Source organism: Rhinolophus sinicus, linkage group LG03 (genome assembly GCF_036562045.2).
Source record: "Rhinolophus sinicus isolate RSC01 linkage group LG03, ASM3656204v1, whole genome shotgun sequence".
In the NCBI taxonomy this organism is placed as follows: Eukaryota; Metazoa; Chordata; class Mammalia; order Chiroptera; family Rhinolophidae; genus Rhinolophus; species Rhinolophus sinicus.
In genome coordinates this window covers 192,802,142-192,824,225 of record NC_133753.1, presented here as the reverse complement: position 1 = coordinate 192,824,225, position 22,084 = coordinate 192,802,142, and the positions used below count along the sequence as shown (strand labels likewise).

Below are 22,084 nucleotides of genomic sequence, written 5' to 3'. Positions count from 1 at the left end.
AAAGGAGAGACCTTGTACACCTTGCCCACTGCATCCCCAGTATCCCAAACCAGGGTGGGCACAGAAGCAGCATTCAGTAGAGAGTCTCCCCGATAATTCTGGAGCATAGCTACATTTAATTTCTCACACTGTTCCCTAAATGAAGAGCAGCAAGTGAGAACAATGAATGAAAAATGTAGTACATAGTGACGTAGTCAAGGTTACGAAATATACCCATAGACAAGAGAATATGCATTTCCTGTGTCTTCTTTGAATACTTTTTATACAGATGGCCACTAATTCTTTATGACATTTACTTTCACTTGTGAGCATATTTATGTATACGTGTGTGTGTGTGTGTGTGTTTGGGTGTATCCAGCCCAGTCCTAGATGCTGAGGATAAATATCAGGCACCATCCATTGGATGCTTTCTATGTGGGACGTACACATTTAATAGATATTATCAGAATTGCTGAGTGAATAATCTTATTGGAAGCTCACTATAACTCTCGGAGTAAGACAGGATTAACTCATTTTACCAAGAAAAACAAAGGCAAACAAACCAATGGGAGAACAGGATCATTGGACTTATGTAGGACACAATGCTGTTGAATGCACACTGGGACCAGAAGACAGATTTCCAAGCCCCAATCCCATTTGTCCCCACTGTTGGCTGCCTTCAAAGTAGAATTTGGGGAGTTGTTTCCCCTTCTTCTTTATGTAGGCTGTTTTCTAATTCCAAATGGTGATGGAAAACATGGCGTTGAATCTAAGATACCATTTGATGTGAACGATGTAAGCACTGGAAAAAGTATTTGAAGAAGAAACAGGAGCAGATTCTTGTCCACGTGTATATTTCGTAACTTTGACAATATCACGGAAATTTTCTGAGCCTCAGTTCCCTTATCTGCAAGTCAGAGATGTGGACACTAACTGGTCCAAGAGAATTCAGGACCAAGTGCTGACTGCATGCTCGGACAGCTGTGACATCCCATTTACTCTCCACAAGATCCTGAGATGCAAGGAACCGAGCCTGTGAAAGGACAAGCACAAGGTCTGGAGGGTAGTGTGGGGAGGCCAGAGAGAACCCAGCTCTCGCTACTGTCCTGGTGGCCCATTTGGAAGTGCTTTGTAAACCGCAATAGACTACAGAATGTATTGTTATTACTGCAAAGGAGTTTTCATTAGCATTCATGAAATACACAGATTGGTCCATGGTTTATGAAAATAACCCCGCCTATCAGTCAGGTTGATGAGCGCTGCTTTCTCGTTCCAGTCTGGCCCATACGTTCTATCTTCTTGTGCTATTGTCTGATGCATGAGAATTTTTACATTCCTATTCGCTACACAGAATTCTCTCCCATTGCTGATATTGCTCAGAAAGGGAGGACAGCAGTCATTCTCAACTTTGCTTTGTAACATCCAGGATATTTCTTATTATGTTGTGAAGGTTTTAAGTAATATTATATTAACTATAACTTATTTAACAATCACACACATATAATACTTGAACAGAATATGCATGTCCCAAAGTCAAATGTAAATGTAGACTATCACATGTCTCACACACACACACACACACACACACACACGGGGACTCCTTTGGGGTGCATTTGGTTTCAACGTGTCAGTCAGTCACAGGGTAATTGAGAAGCACTTTGAGGCATTTTTCAAAAGTAATTCCATGCCTAACAAAGGACATGGGGGTCAACTTGAGACACATAGGAGGTTATCCTTGAGCTAAGAGTATTTGAAGAAAAATATAACCAGCCTGAATTGTGGCAAAATATTCCCCTTATCTTTATTTGGGAGTTAGAAAATAGAAACTGTAAAAAAGAATAGTGCTACGACTGAATACTGATTTCCTGTAGAATTGCAAATGCTATGTCAGTTATTTATGAGGAAATGTGTTTTAGCAGAGAAATGCGGGTAGACGAGGGATCGTTTGTTTCTGGCTCTTTCACTGAGTCATTATTTGACCTGTGCATGCATGCTACGTCCGCACTCTGTGACTGGTTCCATAGTGCAGGCAATAACGCCGATCTTACACGGAATTCAAGTACTTATTCAATATTATGTCTTAGCATTTATCTCTGTGTATAAAATTTCTTACAAGGGTATATGAATTGCTATAAGTATAAAAAACAAACATGACAAAAACATCAAGAATAAAGAGACTTTCAGCAAGATAAAATCATCTCAAGGGAGTCTGAAAGCTGAAATTGAAAAACAACATATTTTTGTTAGCTTTTTATTTTTTTTAAAGACTCTATCCAGGACTCAGTGGTACTGGGCCATTATTTTACCTCTTACCCCTTAACATTTTTTGAAAGGCTCTTTAAGTGTGAGTACCATGTTTCCCCGAAAATAAGACCTAGCCAGACAATCAGCTCTAATGTGTCTTTTGGAGCAAAAATTAATTTAAGACCCGGTCTTATTTTAGTATAATATAAGACCGGGTATAATATAATATGATATAATATAATATAATATAATATAATATAATATAATATAATATAATATAGGATATAATATAATATTGTGTATAATATAATATTGTGTATAATATAATATAATATAATATAATATAATATAATATAATATAATATAATGTAAGACCGGGTCTTATATTAATTTTTGCTCCAAAAAACGCCTTAGAGCTGATTGTCCAGCTAGGTCTTATTTTGGGGGAAACACGGTATGTCGTATTGGAAGAGCGTAAATGAAAGACAAATGGCAGAAGGATGCTGAGGGGTTGCTCCTGCCTTTTCAGGCCCGTGAGCCTCCACTCACACTTTCCTTGGGGGATCAGTCTGGGAAGGAAGGAGCATCTGTAGGTGAGTGAGTCCTGGTTTTGGGGTCTCCAGACCAAGGTTTGAGACCCAGCCTGATCACACATCAAATGTGTGACATCAGGAAACCTTCTGAGTCTTAGCCCCTCCACCTAAAAATGGAGACAAGAACGCGGCCCTCTAGAATGCTTACAAGAAGTGTATGTGATGGCGTACTGAAAATGCTTCTTCGACTTTGAAGAGCTAAACACAAGTCTACCCAAAGCACATTGCTTGTTGTTAAGAGATTTTAGAGAAACAGCAGAGTAAACCTATGCTTCAAACACAAGGCAGAACATAAGGACTGTTGTAGAGCAGTAAGAGATTCCTAGTGGTTTGAGGATGGGTAAGAATAGTGAAAATGAACGGGTTTCAAGGGTTGGGGAGTGTGGAACTGAGCCGTGTCGGCTGAGCAGGACGCTGTTCTGGTTGACAGGCAGCAGGACGAGGGTGCTCCACGCAGAGCTATTCCTCTGTGTGAGGATGAGAGTGGAGGCAGGAGGCCGTCCACGTGCCCCAAAACAGTGATCTGCCAGTGTCAGCGGAGGGTAGGATGGACCTGGAAAGTCACAGAGGACCATGGGTGAGGTCTGGCTGAAGAGAGCTGTGTTCTCGTTTGGGCTTCTACATTCGTTTTCTTGCAATATCATGTCCTGTAGCCTCTGGGAAACTTTCCCGTACAGTCGAGAGAGAATGCAAGCGGGAAAAAGCAAATAACATTTTAGTATCATTAAAAAAAAGGAGTTTTGACCTCACAGACCCCCTGAATGAGTCTAGGGAACCTCCAGGGGCCCCTGGACCACACTTTGATAATTGTATTCTAGATCATTCTTTAGACACTTATTGATTTAAGATTAAGAAAAAAAAAAGGATTTGGATTACAAAAACCACCACCTCACTGTAGTAAGTGAGGAGGTCAGCCCTACAATAGGCTGGGACTGCAATGCCAGCGGGCGTCACCCCAGCAGTGGCCGAGGGCAGCAGGGGGACTCTCTGGGGCTCCCCTCTTCTTGCCTGACTCACTGTCTGGGATTCCTCACTCTCCACAGCTATTTCGAGTCACAGCTTCTTCTTGCCGTGTTGTTTGCCTTCTAAAAAGGTAGTTTGAGCAATCTTAGAGTTTTGTTCGTATTCCTGACACCATTTTTCAAAAGGGCTGTTTTCACAGGGTTTTTATTTTTTTAAAGAGATATAATTGACATATAACACTGTGTAAGTTTAAGTTTTACGAAGTGTTGATTTGATACATTTATATATTGCAGTATGATGACCACCTTAGCACTTCCCAACACCTCTATCCCTCAAGTAAGTACCATTTCTTTTTTGCGGTGAGAACAAGTAGCTTTGAAGTGTATAACACAGTAATTATTATGGTGTGCATTAGACCTCCAGGACTCGTGTAGCTACTAGTTGCAAATTTGTACCCTTAACATCTCCCCATTTCTCCCACCCCCGGCCCCTGAGAACCACCATTCTATTCTCTATTTTTATGAGTTCAGCTTTTTCAGATTCCACTTTTGAGCGAAAGATCGTACAGTGTTTATCTTTCTCTGTGTGACTTACCTCGCTTAACATAATGACCTCAAGGTCCATGCCACTCACAAGAGCATCAAACACAGTACAATACTGAGGAATAAATTTAACCAAGGAAATGAAAAATCTGTACAATGAAAACTGCAAGATTTTGAGGAAAGAAATTGAAGACACAAACATATGGAAAGATAACCCATGCTTATGGATCAGAACAATTGATATTTTTAAAATGTCTGCACTACCTAAAGCCAAGTATAGATTCAGTGCAATTCCTACCAAAATTCTAACGGCATTTTTTTTCACAGAAATAGAAAAACAATTGACAGGCTTTTAAGTGAGGAATGGCCAAAGACCTTAACCAGGAAGCTGCTGGCCATATTTTTTCCTCGGAAGCTGCAATAGGCCACATGGGTGTTTTGACCACTTTCAAATAAGACACATTTTTATGAATACATTTAAAAAAATACTAAAACAATACACTTTGGAAAACCTATGTAGCAATGTCCAAAGAAGAAAGCAAGTCATTGCTTCTCAATGATCCTACCAGCATTCAGCATTTACTGCTGATAATGTTCTTTGTGTGTCCCTCCAGGCTTCCAGAAAAAAAAAAAAAAAAAAAAGATAAGGATTCTTTTTATCTCATTTTGTAGCTTGTCCCTCAATTTACGTTTGTCTGATGTCTCTCTCATTGTTAAACAGGGGTTATGGTTTTTTGGGAGGAAGGCCCCAGAAGTGAAGTGTCGTTTTCCTCACATGATATCAATCTGATTTATCATTGATGATGTTAATTATCTCTCCAATAGAAAGGATGTAGAAAGGATGTTAAGTATGGTTATTTTATAGATTTAAGGTAGTTTCTTGGTGTGTTCAGCTCCTCAGCAGGAGTCATTGTGAACAGGACTAGAGTCTTTGTGTGATAGCCTTGAAGTTGCTCAATAATTGATAAGCATCTGTATTAATCAGCACGTACCGGTCATGACTTCTGGAAGATACCTTTGGGCACTTCTCACCTCAGTTTTATTCTTTGTCATATTCTGGGCTTATAGATGGCAGAAACTTCCCCTAACAAATTTAAAGCCTGTTCTCCCTGCTGAAATGACCTGGGTTTCTTTTTAAACCATCTTTCTTCTAGTTTAAGTGATTTCACATAATTGATTAATTATTCCATTCAGGCTGAAGTATGTGTGTGTGACGCTGCAGGCTAGAGTTGTAAATAATGACTTCAGTCGGCATCCTGGTTCTCACCGTGTTTGCACAAAAGCCAGTTCTGTTCTTGCTCACTTTTTAGAAAAGGTTGGAGCTTAGGAAACACGATGGCTGTTAATCCAGATAAGAAGAAACCCCAGGCCCATCCTTCAGGTTTGGAGGGACCCTCTGGGGCACCATTCAGATATTTTTCATTGGCATAAATTAATAAACTGCCTTTGGCCATGGAAAAGATAAAAGAAAATATACAAGCTTTTGTAGCTTGCTTACTCCCTGACTATCCATCTCCTTGACAAAGAACCACGGAGCATTTGGGTAAAGAAAAGTTACACCTAAGCTATTCCTTGCAGGGTCTGTGGGAAAGGTAAAATTTGATGTGACATTGCTCCCATAAATATGGTAGAGTAACATGCTGGGCCAGGTGGGGGTTGGGTTTGGCTTATTTACTGCTTCCTGTCACTTCCCTCCCCTCCCCTCCCCTCCTCTCCCTTCCCCTCCTCCCCCCTCCCCTTCTCCCCCTTCTCTTTCCTCTCTTCCCCTCCCCTCCCTTCCCTTTCTCTCTTTTCTCTTTTCAGAAAGAGAAACCTATTCTGAGTATTTACCAGAATAATTGCAGAATGCTGGAGGAGCTCACAGAATTAAGGGAGGCCTCCTGCAGCCTCAGGAAGAACGGAGACCAGAGAGGGTCTGGAAACACCAACAACTGACCTGTCTCTAGGTCGCTGCCAGAGGGTGAACCCTACTCCCACCGCCTGCCCCATGGTTCATGTTATGTGTTGATTTGGCTGGGCCACAGTACCCTGGTATTTGGTCAAACATTATTCTAGATGTTTCTGTGAAGGTATGTTTTTTGGATGAGATTAACATTTCAGTCAGTAGATTTGAGTAAAGTGAATTACCCACCAGGGTATGGGTGAGCCTCTTCCAACCCACTAAAGTCCTGAATAGAAAAAGACTGACCTCCCTGGAGGAGGAGGGAATTCTGCCAGCAGATGCCTTCAAACTTGAACTGGAACTCTTCTCTGGGTCTCCAGACTGTTGGCCTACCCTGCAGACTTTGCATTTGCTAGTCCCCATAATTACATGAGCCAATTCCTTAAAGTAAATCTCACGGTCTCTGTGTCTGTTTCTCTCTGTAGATCTATTTATATCTGTCTATCTATCTATCTATCTATCTATCTATCTATCTATCTATCTATCTATCCATCCATCCATCCTATTGGTTCTATTTCTCTGGAGAACCCTAATACCCTGAGCTACCATTGTTTTCATTTGCCTAGATCTCTGCTGAAGATCTGACTCAGAGAGAATGGAACATCCTTGGGCCCCAAACTACTTTTATTTAGGTGCTATGCTCTAAATGACCTTTTTGGGTGCAGATAAATAAGCTGATGTGGACAGAATGTTTACAACTCAGTGAGCTAAATGAGGAGCCCTGTTAATTGGCTAATCAGGCTGAGAAGATCTCTAACATTAAGTTTGACTATCTCTGTTGTTTACCTTGAAATGTCACTGATCCGCTCTGTCAGCTTTTTCCAGAATTTGATGCCAAGAGATAAGGACACTGCTGTTGTCCATAGTTTCCTCATTGGGAATGTAATCCTTTAACCCCATTCCTTGTGTAACACCAAGCTGTAAACTACATTGAAGAGAATTGCATCAGGTAGCAAACTTACGCTTTGTAAGGAACAGTGTTAGTCCGTAAATCGTGCCTGCTGTTAATGATTTAGGCTGCAAAATGACCTCCTTGGCCTTGTATTAATTTAACTTACCACCCTAGATTATGTATCTTATGTAAATTCTTTGCTTGTCAGAAGATTCTCAGACCTTGGGGTCTAGTTTGTCTCCTTGCACACTTGCAAACTGCATAAATAAAAAGCAGTGCTTGTAATGAATTCTTGACAGAGGGACGTCTTGGTCTTCCCTCTCCTTCTCCGCCTGGCCACCCTCCTTTCTGGTTCTACCTTGTTGGCCTTTCTATACTAAAGGCTGCCCTCTCCCATCCGACCCAGTGTTCACTGCCTGCGCTCTCCATCAACTGCCTTAGGTTCTCTGCTTTTATCACAGGATCCCTCGTGTCCATTCCCAACTTCTCCATTTTCACTGAGGTGGCTGGAGAACTGAGTGGTCCTCAAGGTTCCAGGCAGCGAGCTGGGGCTGTTACCATAGCTGAGAGATAGAAAAGAACCCTGCACCTACCATCTCCTCGCGTGAGGTGGCCCTGGTGGACTTATGCTGGCCCTGGGCCTTCCTCTTGGAGTCCCTGTCCTGTTCCTACCTGCCTGGGCTGTAATGGCAGGACGAGGGAGGCGCGGTTGGCTGTCAGGCTTTGAGGGTAAATCTAGCAATCTCAAGACTAGGAAAGTGTGTATTGATTTTACAGACTTTATTTCATTGAACAAATATTTTTGAGGACCTACCTGATGCCAGGCACTTTTCTGGAAATTGAAGATAAGGTCTCAGCTTTCTTAGAGCTTACACTCTGGTCTATAGTGACAAGTGACAGAGGTAGGCTTCTGATATTCTCCTCTAAAACAAACTGAAATGCTGGCTAACTCCCCAGTTTCTGAAGCTTTGTGATGTTAATATGTGTGTTTTTTCTGCACAAGTAGAATTCTTTGGGACATATTTTAAAGCATAAAGTTCAGGTGTCATGGCATTTCTGGTTCTCCATTCATGTGCAGGCATGATCCTTCTGGAAAACTTGGGGTGGGGAGGAATTGTCTTGCATACACTTTATTCCTTCAGGTATTGCTCATGCCCTGAGCTAGGGTGAGTCTGGGTGAGTCTGCCATCCTCTGGGACAGAGATGGGCCAGCTGTGTGCACCAGCCACGTCCAGCCCACTACGTGTTGTGTAATAAGGTTTTACAGGAACTCTGCCATGTGCATTCATCTGTGTATCGTCTCTGGCCGCTTTCATGCTACAATGGCAGAGCTGAATAGCTGCAGCAGACATAGTACGGGCTGCTGAGCCAAAATATTTATTATTTTGCCCTTGTCCAAAGGTTTCCAGACTCTTTCACCAGAGCAATGGTTCTCAAAGTATGGTCCCTGGACCAGTAGCATCTGTATCACCTGCAACCTTGTAAAGAAATGCAAGTCCTCACCGTCCATCTACTCCATCGGAAACTCTAGGGTGGGCCCAGCAATCTGTGACTTTGATTCATGCCAAAGCTTAAGAACCACTGAACATGCAATTATTCCCTATAAGTTTCAGGGAACTATAGCTTACCAGGAAGTCAAAACCCTGCAGCAGGTTTTTTTGTTTTGTTTTGCTTTGTTTTTTTGTATTAAATTGGGGTGATATTAGTTAATAAAATTATATAGGTTTCAAGTGTACAGTTCTATGATACATCATCTGTATATTGCATTGTGTGTTCATGACCCAGAGTCTGTTCTCCTTCTATCACCATATATTTGACCCCCTTTACCCTCTTCTACCATCTCCCTCCCCCCTTACCCGCTGGTAACCACTAAACTTGTCTGTTATCTGTGTCTATGACTTTTTGTTTCCTTGTCTTGTTCCTTTGTTGCTTTCAGTTTTATATCCCACGTATGAGTAAAGTCATCTGGTTTTCGACTTTTTTGATGTACTTCGCTTAGCATGATAATCTCAAGATCCATCTATGTTTTCACAAATGGCAGTATTTCACCTTTTCTTATGGCTGAGTAATATTGCATTGTACATATGTACCACTTTTTCTTTATCCAGTCATCTACCAAAGGACACTTTTGTTGTTTCCACATCTTGTCTACTGTGAATAATGCTGCAATGAACATAGGGTACATATATCTTTATGGCTAAATGTTTTTAGGGTAGATACTCCGAAGAGGGATTGCTCAGTCATATGGTAATTCTATTTTTAATTTTTTGAGAAACCTCCATGCTCTTTTCCATAGTGGCTGTACCAATTTACATTCCCACCAGCAGTGTATGAGGGTTCTGTTTTCCCCACAGCCTCTCCAATACTTGTTATTACTTGTCTTGTTGATAACAGCCATTTTAACAGGTGTGAGGTGGTATCTCATCATGGTTTAGATTTGCACTTCCCAATAGCTGGTGGAGTTGAGCATTTTTTCATATATCTGTTGGCCGTTTGTATATCTTCTTGGGAGAAGTATCTGTTCAGGTCCTCTGCCCATTTTTTATTTGAATTGTTTGTTTTTCAGTTGTTGAGTTGTATGAGTTCTTTATATATTCTGGATATTAGCCTCTTCTTGAAGGTATTGTTTACAAATATCTGTTCCCATTTGGTTGGTGGCCACTTTGTTGATGGTTTCTTTTGCTGTACAGAAGCTTTTTAGTCTGATATAATCCCATTCATTTATTTTTGCTTTTACTTCTCTTGCCTTTGAAGTCAGATTCATAAAGTCCTCTCTAAGACCAACATACATTTTATTGTTTCAGGTCTTATATTTAGGTTTTTAATCCATTTTGAGTTAATTTTTGTGAATGGTGACAGATAACAGTCTAGTTTCATTCTTTTTTGTGTGACTTTCAAATTTTCCCAGCATCATTTACTGAAGAGACTTTTTCTTTTTCTTTTCTCCATTGTATGTTTTTGGCTCCTTTGTTGAAAATTATTTGCTTAGGTATATGTGGATTTATTTCTGGGTTCTCAATTCTGTTCCACTGGTCTGTGTGTCTGTTTTTCTGCCAATACCATGCTGTTTTGATTATTGTCACCTTGTAGTATAGTTTGAAGTCAGAGAGTGTGAAACCTCCAGCCTTGTTCTTTTTTCTCAGAATTGCTTTGGCTAGTCAGGGTCTTTGGTGGTTCCATATAAATTTGATGATTTTTTTGGTTCTCTTTCTTTTAAAAATGCCATTGGAATTTTGATGGAGATTACGTTAAATCTGTATATTGCTTTGGGTAATATGGCCATTTTAACTATGGTGATTCTTCCAATCCATGAACACAGAATATAATTCCATTTCTTTGTGGCTTCTTCAATTTATTTTAATAATATCTTGTTGTTTTCAGTGTATAGGTCCTTCACATCCTTTGTTAAATTTATTCCTATGTATTTTTTTTGGATGCAATTGTAAATGGAATTTTTTTCATTTCTTTTTCTGAAATTTTATTGTTAGTATATAGGAATGCAATGCATTTTTGCACATTGATTTTACATCTTACAGTATAATTGTATTTGTTCATTGTTTCTAATAGATTTTTTTGTGGAGTCTTTAGGGCTTTCTATATAAAGAATCATGTTGTCTGCAAAAAGTGATAATTTAACCTCTTCACTCCCAATTTGGATGCCTTTTATTTCTTTCTCTTGCCTGATTATTCTGGCTAGAACTTCCAATACTATGTTGAATACAGTGGTGAGAGGGGACATTCTTGTCTTGTTGCTGATCTTAGAGGAAAACTTTCCAGTTTTTCACCATTAAGTATGATATTAGCTGAGGGATTGTCATGAATGGCCTGTATTATGTTGAGGTATTTTCCTTCTATACCCATTTTATTGAGTGTTATAATAATAAATGGATAGTGTATCTTGTCAAATGCTTTTCCTGCATCTATTGATATGATCATATGATTTTTATCCTTTATTTTGTTTATGTGGTGTATCACATTGATGGATTTATATATGTTGAACAATCCTTGTGCCCCTGGAATGAACCCCACCTGATTATGATGTATAATTTTTTTAATGTATTATTGCATTCGATTTGCTAGTATTTTGTTTAGGATTTTTGCATCTGTATTCATCAGAGATATTGGTCTGCAGTTTTTTTCAGGTGTGTGTGTGTGTGTGTGTGTGTGTGTGTGTGTGTGTGTGTTATCCTTTCTGGGTTTTGATATCAGGTTAATGTTGGCCTCATAAAGTGAGTTAGGGAGTATTGTCTCTTCTTCAATCTTTTGGAAGAGTTTGAGAAGGATAGGTATTAAATCGTCTTTGAATGTTTGGTAGAATTCACTAGTGAAGCCATCTGGTTCCGGACTTTTACTTTTTGGAAAGTTTTTGATAATTGTTTCAATTTCCTTACTGTTGATTGGTCTAATTAGATTTTCTAATTCTTCTTGATTCAGCCTAGGAAGGTTGTATATTTCTAAGAACTTGTCCATTTTTCTAGGTTATTGAATTTGGTGGCATATATTCTTTCATAATATTCTTGCATAATCCTTTGTATTTCTGTGGTATCATCATAACTTCTCTTCTTTCACTTCTGATTTTGTTTGAGTCTTTTCTCTGTTTTCCTTAGTGAGTCTAGCCAAGGATTTGTCAATTTTATTAATCTTTTCAAAGAACCAGCTCTATGTTGCATTAATTTTTTTCTATTGTATTTTTGTTCTCTATTCCATTTAATTCCCTGCAGCAGTTTTCGAATTCCTGATATCTCCTTATTTTTTTCACATGATCACTTAGAAAATGATGTTGTGTGTTGGATGCATTGGCTGACGCATTTTAAGAGACGCTGTACATAATGGCATGAATGATTAAAAATTGTGTTCACTGCAGAAAGGATCATTAGCTGATTTTATAACACTATGAGGGCTAATATTTAGCTCATTGATTTATGAACAGCACATCAATGTCCCTTTTAAAAATTTAATCTTTGAAAATTAATTTTTGATTACAGTTGAGGGGGAGACATTGACTGATTATGTGTGTTCATGTGCTGTGATCACAGATAACTCCCTGTATGGTCTCAGGAGACCAGGCAGGAGCCTGAATAAGACTCACGCGCAAGGCGTGAGAAAGGCCTGGAGACGGCTGTGCCTCGTCCCTGGGGCCAGTTGCAGTTCTCCTAGGGCTGCGGACCTTGCCCACTATAGCCTTCCTCTGAAAAGGAAGGAAATCTGCATTTGGGGCACAGTGGGTTTAAATGTTTGGATTTCTGAAATATAGTGTTAATAATGCAATAAAAGGTAAGCTCTAAGAGCCTTCAGCCCATTGTTTGGAATAATATGTTTCCCTGGTTATGTGGATAAATTATGAGTGAAAAAAATCCCATCATACTTCTTCTTTTCTGGTTTTAGTGACATATAATTGACATACAGTGCTGTATACGTTTAATGTGTATGGCATCGCGATTTGACTTACAGAGATCGTAAAGTGATGACCACAATGTTTAGTTAACATCCGTCGTCTCATATAGATTAAAAAAAAAAAGTTTGCCTTGTAATAAGATCTCTAGAATCTACTCTCTCAACAACTTTCAGATATATCATAGAGCAGTGTTAAGTATCGTCTCCAGAGTGGAATGTCTGTCAAACTTCTTTGTGACTTGCCTGACTCTGTCCAGGCACCCAGACTTGAAAAATCTTCTTGACCAAACCTCTTCCTCTACCTTCACTTCAGGGTTAGTAGTTATCATTATGAGCTTTTTCTTTCATTCGTTTACCTGTGTCTCCCAAGCAGATGGAGTTTTCATGGTCAGCCCAATATTCTTTTGTTGTGTCATTAACCAAAAGTAATGAATGGCACCTCTGTTCTAGGTGATTAGGTAGAAATTCATCATTAAGTTGGCAAAGGAAAGATTTCAGGGAATTTCAGATCTTACTGCCTTCATCCCATTGATTCAATAGTCATGGAATTTATAATACGATTACCGGCCACAGGAGAATTCACAATCATACATTCCCTACTTGGATAGTGATTGTTAATGTGGACTCAATATAATTCACACATATTTCTGATAAAGCATTTTATACATGTGTCACCTGAATGCCTTTGTCAGAAATAGTATCATACTAGCTCACCTGTATCTTTTTTGCTAATTTTGGTTTTATTCTGAAACAGAACATAGACAATTCTCTACTGCTGGTTTGGCAAGCTACAACCTGTGAGCCAGATCTTGCTCAGTGTCTGTTTGTGTAAATAAAGTTTTATTGGAACTCGGCTATGCCCATTTGTTCACGTATGATGTATTTATTTGTTTCAGAGTTCAGCTTTTTATTGAACATGTTACAAAAGAGGTTTAGTCAAAAAAATCAAAGCCCATGTCATCCTCAGACTCCTCAGATTCTTCTTAGTTTGCTTCCCCTTCTTCTCCTCAGCTGGGGCAGCAGTGGTGGAAGGAGCAGGACTTCCTGCTGGGGCAGCGCTAGCTGCTGGGGTAGGTCCACCAGCCCCCACATTGCAGAGGAGGCTCCCGAGGTTGACATTGGCCAGAGCCCTTGCAAACAAGCCTGTCCCGAAAGGTTCAACATTTACACCGGCTGCTTTAATGAGGGCATTGATCTTATCCTCCGTGACCAACACCTCATCGTCATGTAGGACGAGGGCTGAGTAGATGCAGGCGAGCTCTCAGATGGAGGCCATGGTGCAGGCGAGTGCTGGGCGAGCGCTGCTGGGTGCTGGTCGCCCAATGCGGCCTTGGCTTCTTCGGAAGGACCAAGCACTTTACCGGCAGCTAAGGAAAACTGTGCACATATTACTTAGTGCTGCTTTTCTGCTACAATAGCCAGGCTGAGTCATGGTGAAAGGGGTCGTATGGACTTCAAAACCCAAACTGCCTGGTCCTTGGCAGCAAGTTTGCTGACCCCTGTTGACTACGTCACTTAATGTCATCAGCAGAAGCAGCACCTCAGGGTTGGGCATAGCCGTCTTTATGATGCTAAATCTGGTGGAGGATGTGTTCTTTCGCAGTTCAGCTTTGCTGGAGATGTATGTCAGGAAAGAAGTGGAAGCAGAGCGCCTTGTATTCAGAGACTGTTTCACCTAATGGACCACTTTAGGATTCTCTAGGGTTTGTTTTTAACCCTTTATTTTCTTATGTGCATACAAACATGATATAGATGGGTGCTTCCAGAGAGTGCCATCTTTCCTATTGGTGACATGAGCTGTGAACAGTTTGTAGTAGAATGTCCTAGGGAGACACGGCCATGTTGAAACTTTACTTTGATTCAGAATATGGGAGGCAGCCTTGCAGAGAACACCTCCACACCCCATCTTCTTTGTCATCATGTCCTTGTAGACTCCCCCACTCTTGGGTGTGGACTAGATCTAGTGACTGGCTCCTTATGGACAGAATATGGCAAATGTGATGGATGTCACTCCTGAGAACAGGTTGTAAAAAGCCTGTGACTTCTGTCTCCGGTGGTCTCTCCCTCTCTCTTGCTGTCTTGTTTGCCACTGGCTGCAAATGTGAAACTCCCCTGTGAAGAGACCCACATGGTGAGAGAGAGCCCTGCCAACAGCCATGTGAGTGAACTTGGAAGCTGATCCACACCCCAAACCCTCAAGTGGAGCTTTCAGTTCCCAGCCCTGCCAAACAGCTTGAGTGTAACATCTTGACAGCCTTTGGGCCAGAGGCACCCAGCTATACCAACCCTGGATTCCTAACTCACAGAGACTGTGAGATCATAAATATGTGTGGTTTTAAGCCGTGACATTTTGGGGGGTAATTTGTTATGCAGCTGTAGGTAACTATTACACAGGAACAAAAGCCAGAGCTGAATTAGGAAATGATATGGCTTTCAGGTTGATATAACTTGTTCACTTTGCTTTATTTAAGTTAAATGAAATTGGAACTTATTACACAGGTAAATTAGTGCTCTTTTGAAGTATACTGTTATTTTATGTGAGTTCAAATGTCCCCACTTATTTTCAAACATGAACAGGGCCTCTCTGTCCTCTCACAGGTTAGCATACTGCTATGGGGCTGGGCAGGATGTCTCAGGTGGGTCTCCACCTACCTTTATACCTTTATGCATAGACATAATATCACAGCATCATATGGGGCATTCTATATCTATATCTATATCTACATCTACATCTACATCTACATCTACATCTACATCTACACCTACACCTACACCTACACCTACATCTACATCTACATCTACATCTATATCTATACCGGGGGTGCCAAAAAAAATGTATACAAGTGGACACTTTGGTTGATGTTGCTCAAGCAGTAGTTCACCGTAATCAGAAGTGTCTGGACGCTGATGGTCACCACTCTGAGCACCTCTTGTAGTTGCAGAAGTCACACATTACTTGTATTCATCCTTCGTTATCGGTATATATTGAGTATTTACAATTTTAATATAGTTTTCCTTTCTTAAAATGTGTATACATTTTTTTTTGGCACCCCCTGTGTATACACACATGCACATGAGGTCGGGTAATTAAGTTCGGGAACTCAATTATCACAACCCCTCTCCCATCCTAGAAAAAGTGCAACATACCTCATGGCTGAATATCACTATGGTCACCTTCGAAGTACTCCCCTTGGGAAGCTATGCTCCAATGCCAACACCTAGTCTACCCTTCAAAGCAATTTTGGAACTCTTTTTCTGGAACGGCTATCAGAGCTGTTGTCGTATTACCCTTGATGTCCTGAATGTCATCAAAATGTCTTCCTTTCAATATTTCCTTTATCTTCAGGTAAAGTCATTGGGGGCCAAATCAGGTGAGTAGGGAGGATGTTCTAATTCAGTTATTTGTTTACTGGCTAAAAATTCCCTCACAGACAGTGCTGTGTGAGCTGGTGCATTATTGTGATGCAAGAGCCATGAATTGTTGGCAAAAAGTTCAGGTTGTCTAACTTTTTCATGCAGCCTTTTCAGCACTTCCAAATAGTAAACTTGGTTAACTGTTTGTCCAGTTGGTACAAATTCATAATGAATAATCCTTCTGATATAAAAAAAGGTTAGCAACATTGTTGCAACATGTTCGTGAACTTAATTTGTGTGTGTGTGTTTTGCCTTCTATGGCATATTTTATAATTTAAAAACCACAGAAAAGTACAAAAATAATATAACAAACACCCACACACCCAGGATTCTCAATTGTTAACAATTTATCCACCGACCTTGAATTTGTGTTTTTAAAAGTGATAAAAGCAATTAAGTCAAAGTACCCTTTGTCCACCCATCCTCAATCCTGTTCCCCTCCTTACCACCCAGACGTCAACACTGTTATGAATTTAGTATTCATGTTTTACTACAATTTACATACATTTATGTCTTTGTAAGCAATAAAGTATTGCATTGTACACTTGTAAATTTTACAGATGCAGGTTCAGACTGTACATACATAATATACATATATGTTTAGAATATATATTATTTTGCAACTTGCTTTCTTCTTTCAAATACTCATGGCACATAGATCCAGTTCATTTCCTTCAGCTGCTGTGTAGGATTTGATTGTAGGGCTGCAGCTCCTTTTATTTATCTGTTCACAATTGAAGGACCTTCCCACGTTACCTAATTTCACATTATGACAATACTGCAGTGAATACCTTAGTGCATTCTCCTTGTGCACATGTGGGAGGATTTCCGTAGGGAAATAACTGGAAGCAAAATTACTGGGTAATATTATAAATACAGCTTTGATATTATGAAGTAGTGCCAAAACGTTCTCCAAGGTGGCTGTGTCACTTTACACTTTCGCCAGTGGTGCATGAGGGTATCTGCTGTCCATATGTCCTGTATCAGGAGACTTAACATGTTTGCTGATGTTATGGATGTGTAATGGTTTTTTATTGTTATATTTTCTTGATATTTAGCGAGGCTGAATATCTTTTCATTTAATTTTCCTTTTCTGTAATAGTCCATTCACATACTTGGCTTTTTTCTCTGTTGAGTTTTGTTTGTTATTTTCTTTCTTTCCTTTTTTTTTTTTTGACATTCAATATTATTTTATATTCATTTCAGGTGTACAGATAGTGATTAAACATTTATATAATTTAAGAAGTGATCCTCTGACTAGCCTAGTACCCACCAGGAACTATGCATAGTTATTACCATATTATTGACTGTATTCCTTATGCTTTACTTTACATCCCCATGACTATTTTGTAACTACTACTTTGTACTTCTTAATCCCTTCACCTTGTTCACCCTGCTTCCCAAACCCCCTCCCACCTATCACCCCAACAAGTCTAGTGCCCACCCTGACACTATACGTAGTTATTACAATATTATTGACTATATTCCCTATGCTATACTTTACATCCTGATGACTACTTTATAACAACCAATTTAACCAATTTGTACTTCTTAATCCCTTCCCATTTTTCACTCACCCACTACCCCTCTCCCATCTGGCAACCATCAAAATATTCTTTGTATCTGCGATTTTGTTTCTGTTTTGTTTGTTTGTTTATTTTGTTCTTTAGATTCCACATATAAGCGAAATCATATTACATCTGTCTTTCTCTGTCTGACATACTCCACTGAACACAGCGCCCTCCAGGTCCATCCATGCTGCTGCAGTAGCAAGAACACATTTTCTTTCCTGGCTGAGCAATATTTCACTGTATATACATGTATGTACCATCCACTCTTTATCCATCCTTCCATCAACGGACACCCAGGCTGCCTCCACATCTTGGCCATTGTAAACAATGTTGCAATGAACATATGGATGCACATGTCCCCTTGAAGCAGCATTTTGGGTTTCTTCAGGTAAATAGGTTTCTTCGGAAATGGGATTACTGGGTCCTTCTTTGTCTCTTGTTATAGACTTTGTTTTAGTCTATTTTGTCTGATATAAGTATTGCTACTCCAGAATTTTTTTTGTTTGTTTCCATTTTCATGAGATAACATTTTCCATCCCTTTACTTTCAATAGTGTGTGTCTTTCAACCTGAAGTGAGTCTCTCGTAAGAGTACATAGGGTTTTGTTTTCTTATCTATTCAGCCACCCTATGTTTTTGACTGGAGCATTTAATCCACTTACAGTGAAAGTAATTATTGATAGATATGTAGTCATTGCCATTTTATTATTTAGATTTTTGATCTTTTTTCTTTTTCCATCTTAAAGAGTCCCTCTAACATTCCTTGTAACACTGGTTTGGTGGTGATGAACTCCATTAGCTTTTTCTTGTCTGGGAAACTCTTTATTTGTCCTTTGATTTTAAGTAATAGCTTTGCTGGGTACAGTACCCTAGATTGTGGGTCCTTGTTATTCATCACTTTGAATATTTCCTGCCAATCGCTTCTGGCCTGCAAAGTTTCTGTTGATAAATCAGCTGATAGTCTTATGGGAGTTCCCTTGTTAGGTAACTAACTGCTTTTCTCTTGCTGGTTTTTTGATTCTCTCTTTGTCTTTAACCTTTGCCATTTCAATTATAATGTGTCTTGGTATGGGCCTGTTTAGGTTCATCCGTTTTGGGGCTCTCTGCACTTCCTGGGCTTGTATATTTATTTCCTTCACCACCTTAGGAAAGTTTTCAGTCATTATTTCTTCAAATAGGTTCTCAATCCCTTGCTTTCTCTCTTCTCCATCTGGTACCCCTATGATGTGAAGGTTGTTATGCTTGATGGCCTAGAGGTCTCTTAAATTAGCCTCATTTTGGGGGCATTCTTTTTTTTGTGTGTTCTGATTCAGTGTATACTGCTACCTTGTCTTCTAAATCACTGATTCGATCCTCTGCTTCATGTAGTCTGATGGGGATTCCTTCTAGTGCATTCTTCATTTCAGTTATTGTATGCTTCACTTCTAATTGGCTCATTTTTATGGTTTCTATGTCCTTTTTAAGGCTTGCTATCTCTTTCTTGAAGTTTTCACTAAGTTCCTTGAGCACGCTTATAATCAATTATTTTAAACTCTGTCTCTGGTAGGCTGCTTGCCTCCATTTTGTTTAGTTCTTTTTCTGCATTTTCTCCCATTCTTTCATTTGGGATGCCTTTCTTTGTTTCCTCATTTTGGCTGCCTCTCTGTGTTTGTTTCTATGTATTAGGTAGGGCTGCTATGTCTCCCAGTCTTGGCTGGGTGGCCTTATGTAATAGGGGTCCTGTGGGGCCCAGTGGCACAGTCTTCTTGGTCACCTGCTCCAGGTGCTCCAGGAGTGTTCCTTGTGTGGGTTGTGTGTGCCTTCCTCTTATAGTTGAGACTTGGTTGCTGTGGTCAGTGGGTGGTACTGACAGTCAGGCTGACAGGCTGTGGGATTTGGCCATGTCCGCAGCTTCAGCTTATGAGCTTCTGTGTGGTGGGGTGGGGGAGTTCTACAACATGGAGCGAGATTCACCCCTGTGGGCTCTGGTAGCTGTTGAGACTGCCATTTGTGTGTGCTGCTTGTGAGGCTAATTGGGTGGTGCTCTGCTGTGATCTGAAGCCAACCTCCAAACATGTCAGTTCTGGGACCTCTTGGGAGGGGCTCTGGTGCAGGCCCAGGTCAGCCATTGCCTGTGACTGGCTAGGGAGTACCTGAGTGATCCATGGTTGGTCGCTGCCTGTGCTGTACTTGGAGGTGCATGAGAGAGGCCATACTGCAAACTGAGGATGGCTGACACCAGTATTGGGTCTGGGGTATAACTCCACAAAAAGTCAGGATACTCCAAGGCCAGCTGCCACCTGCTGGCTTCCTTAAGTTTCAGCCACTGATAAAGCCTCCTGCTGTATGCAATTTAGCTGAGGTAGGCTCTCAGTGAGTCAATAGGGTGGAGCGAGCGTAGCTCACCAGACCAATCAGATTCAGATTTAACCTGTGGTGGTGGGCTCAACACAGGAAAGACGGCCCCTGCCTGTCAGCTGCATGGAGGGAGGACTCCACACAGGGAGAATGGGGACTGTCCCTCCAGTTCTCACCCTGAAGTTATACAACTGAGTCTCTCCCCATATGTCTGAGAATCCCCAGAGTCACCGTTCTTCTGCCTGAGCCCAGGGTGAGTACCTGCCATTTAAGAGGATGTCTGGGTTTCCTGTAGCCTTCCATCCCACCCTGATGGTCAGAATCCCCAGTATTTTTCACAGTAAGTAGTTGTTGGTGCTCCTCCTCCTGGCACCAGTAGTCTGGGCTCGGGAGCTTGGTGTGGGGGGCTGGGGTCCTTCACTCCTTTGTGGGGAACTTCTGTGGCTAAGATAGCTCTCCTGAATTTCAACTGCCACATGTGGGTGTGGGAACAGACCATTTTGTGTCTCTGCCCCTTCTACCAATCTCAACATGGCTTCTTCTTTGTATCCTTAGTTATAAAACTTCTGTTCACCTAGACTTCAGGTAGTTCCCCAGCCTGATTTTTCTATAATTTAGTGGTAATTTTGATGTGTTCATGAGATGAGGCAATCACAGTGTTTATCTACTCTGCCATCTTGAATCTTCCCTAACTGTTTTTCTTTCGCTGCTTTTAAGATTCTTTCTTTGTCTTTAACCTTTGGCATTTAAATTATGATTTGTTTTGGTGTGGGCCTCTTTGGGTTCATCTTGTTTGGGACTCTATACTTCCTGGACTTGTATGTTTATTTCCTTTGCCATGTTAGGAAAGTTTTCAGTCATTATTTCTTCAAATAGGTTTTCAAGTCCTTGTTCTCTCTCTTCTCCTTCTGGTACCCCTATGTAAATGTTGGTATGTTTGATGTTGTCCCAGAGACCCCTTAAACTATGCTCATTTTTTTGGATTCTTCTTTCTTTTTGCTGTATTGATTCGGTATTTTATGTTACTTTATCTTTTAAATTGATGATTTGATCCCCTTCTTCATCTAATCTACTGTTGATTCCCTCTAATGTATTCTTCATTTCAGTTATTGTAGTCTTTATTTCTTACTGGTTCTTTTTCATGTCTTCTATCTCCATTTTAATGTTTCCTATCTCTTTGTTGAAATTCTCGCTGAGATCACTGAGCATCCTATAACCAGTGTTTGGAACTCTGCATCTGGTATTTTGCTTATCTCCATTTTGTTCAGTTCTTTCTCTGGAGGTTTATTCTGTGCTTTTGTTTGGGACATGTTTCTTTGTCCCCCCTTTTTGGCTGCCTCCCTGTGTTTGTTTCTATGTATTAGGTAGGGCTGCTATGCCTCTCGGTCTTAGTAGAGTGGCCTTATGTAGTAGGTGTCTTGTGGGTCCTAGTGGTGCAGACTCCCTGGTCACCTGCTCCAGGTGCTCCAGGTGTGTCTTGTGTGGGTTGTGTGTGCCCTCCTGTTGTAGTTGAGCCTTGATTGCTATTTTCACATCAGTGGGAGAGATTGACCCTCAGGATGATTGGTTGTGAGGGCTGGTAGTGACTACAGTGGAGGGGCTGCTGTGCAAGGGCTGACCTTACAGAGTAGAGCTCACTTTGGCAGGGCTCTGGTGCCTGCCCAATCTGCCCTTTGGGTGTATTATCCTTGGAGGCATATAGTTGATGCTCCAGCTTGGTCCAAAGCTGGTCACCATGCGTGCCAGCCCTGGGGCCTTTGAGGAGAAGCCCCAACACAGGCCAAGTTTAGCTACAGTCTGTGCCCTGCCCAGGGCCATCTGGTATGAACCACAAAGCAATCCACAAGATGGCTGTCATCCACATTGGGCTTGGAGGTGCCTTGAGAAGCCAATCTGTGAACCAAGGTTGGCTGTCACTGGTGCCAGGCTTAGGGCTGCTCAGCCAGAGGTATGGGACATGCAGAAGCCAGATGCTGCTTGTTTGGGTTTTATGAACCTTTCAGAGATTTTAGTCCACAGCATGAGCTAAAACAGGTTGTTTATACAGAAAAGTAACTGGAAGCAGCTTGAGTGCCACCAAAAGTTGGTGGGGTGGGGTCTGAGGGAATAACTAGGGTGAGGCAGATGAAAAGTGATAACCAATCTGATGGAGACTCAGATATGGCATGGAGGGCGGGGAAGGGCTCAACAAAGAAACAATAGCTTCCACCAGCA

At 40.8% G+C, this 22,084-nt stretch overlaps 1 pseudogene; it reads right to left on the bottom strand.

The window, feature by feature from the left end:
* Nucleotides 1-13,481: 13,481 nt before the first annotated feature.
* On the bottom strand, nt 13,482-13,825 carry LOC109454877 (large ribosomal subunit protein P1; annotated as a pseudogene).
* Between the last annotated feature and the right edge of the window lie 8,259 nt (nt 13,826-22,084).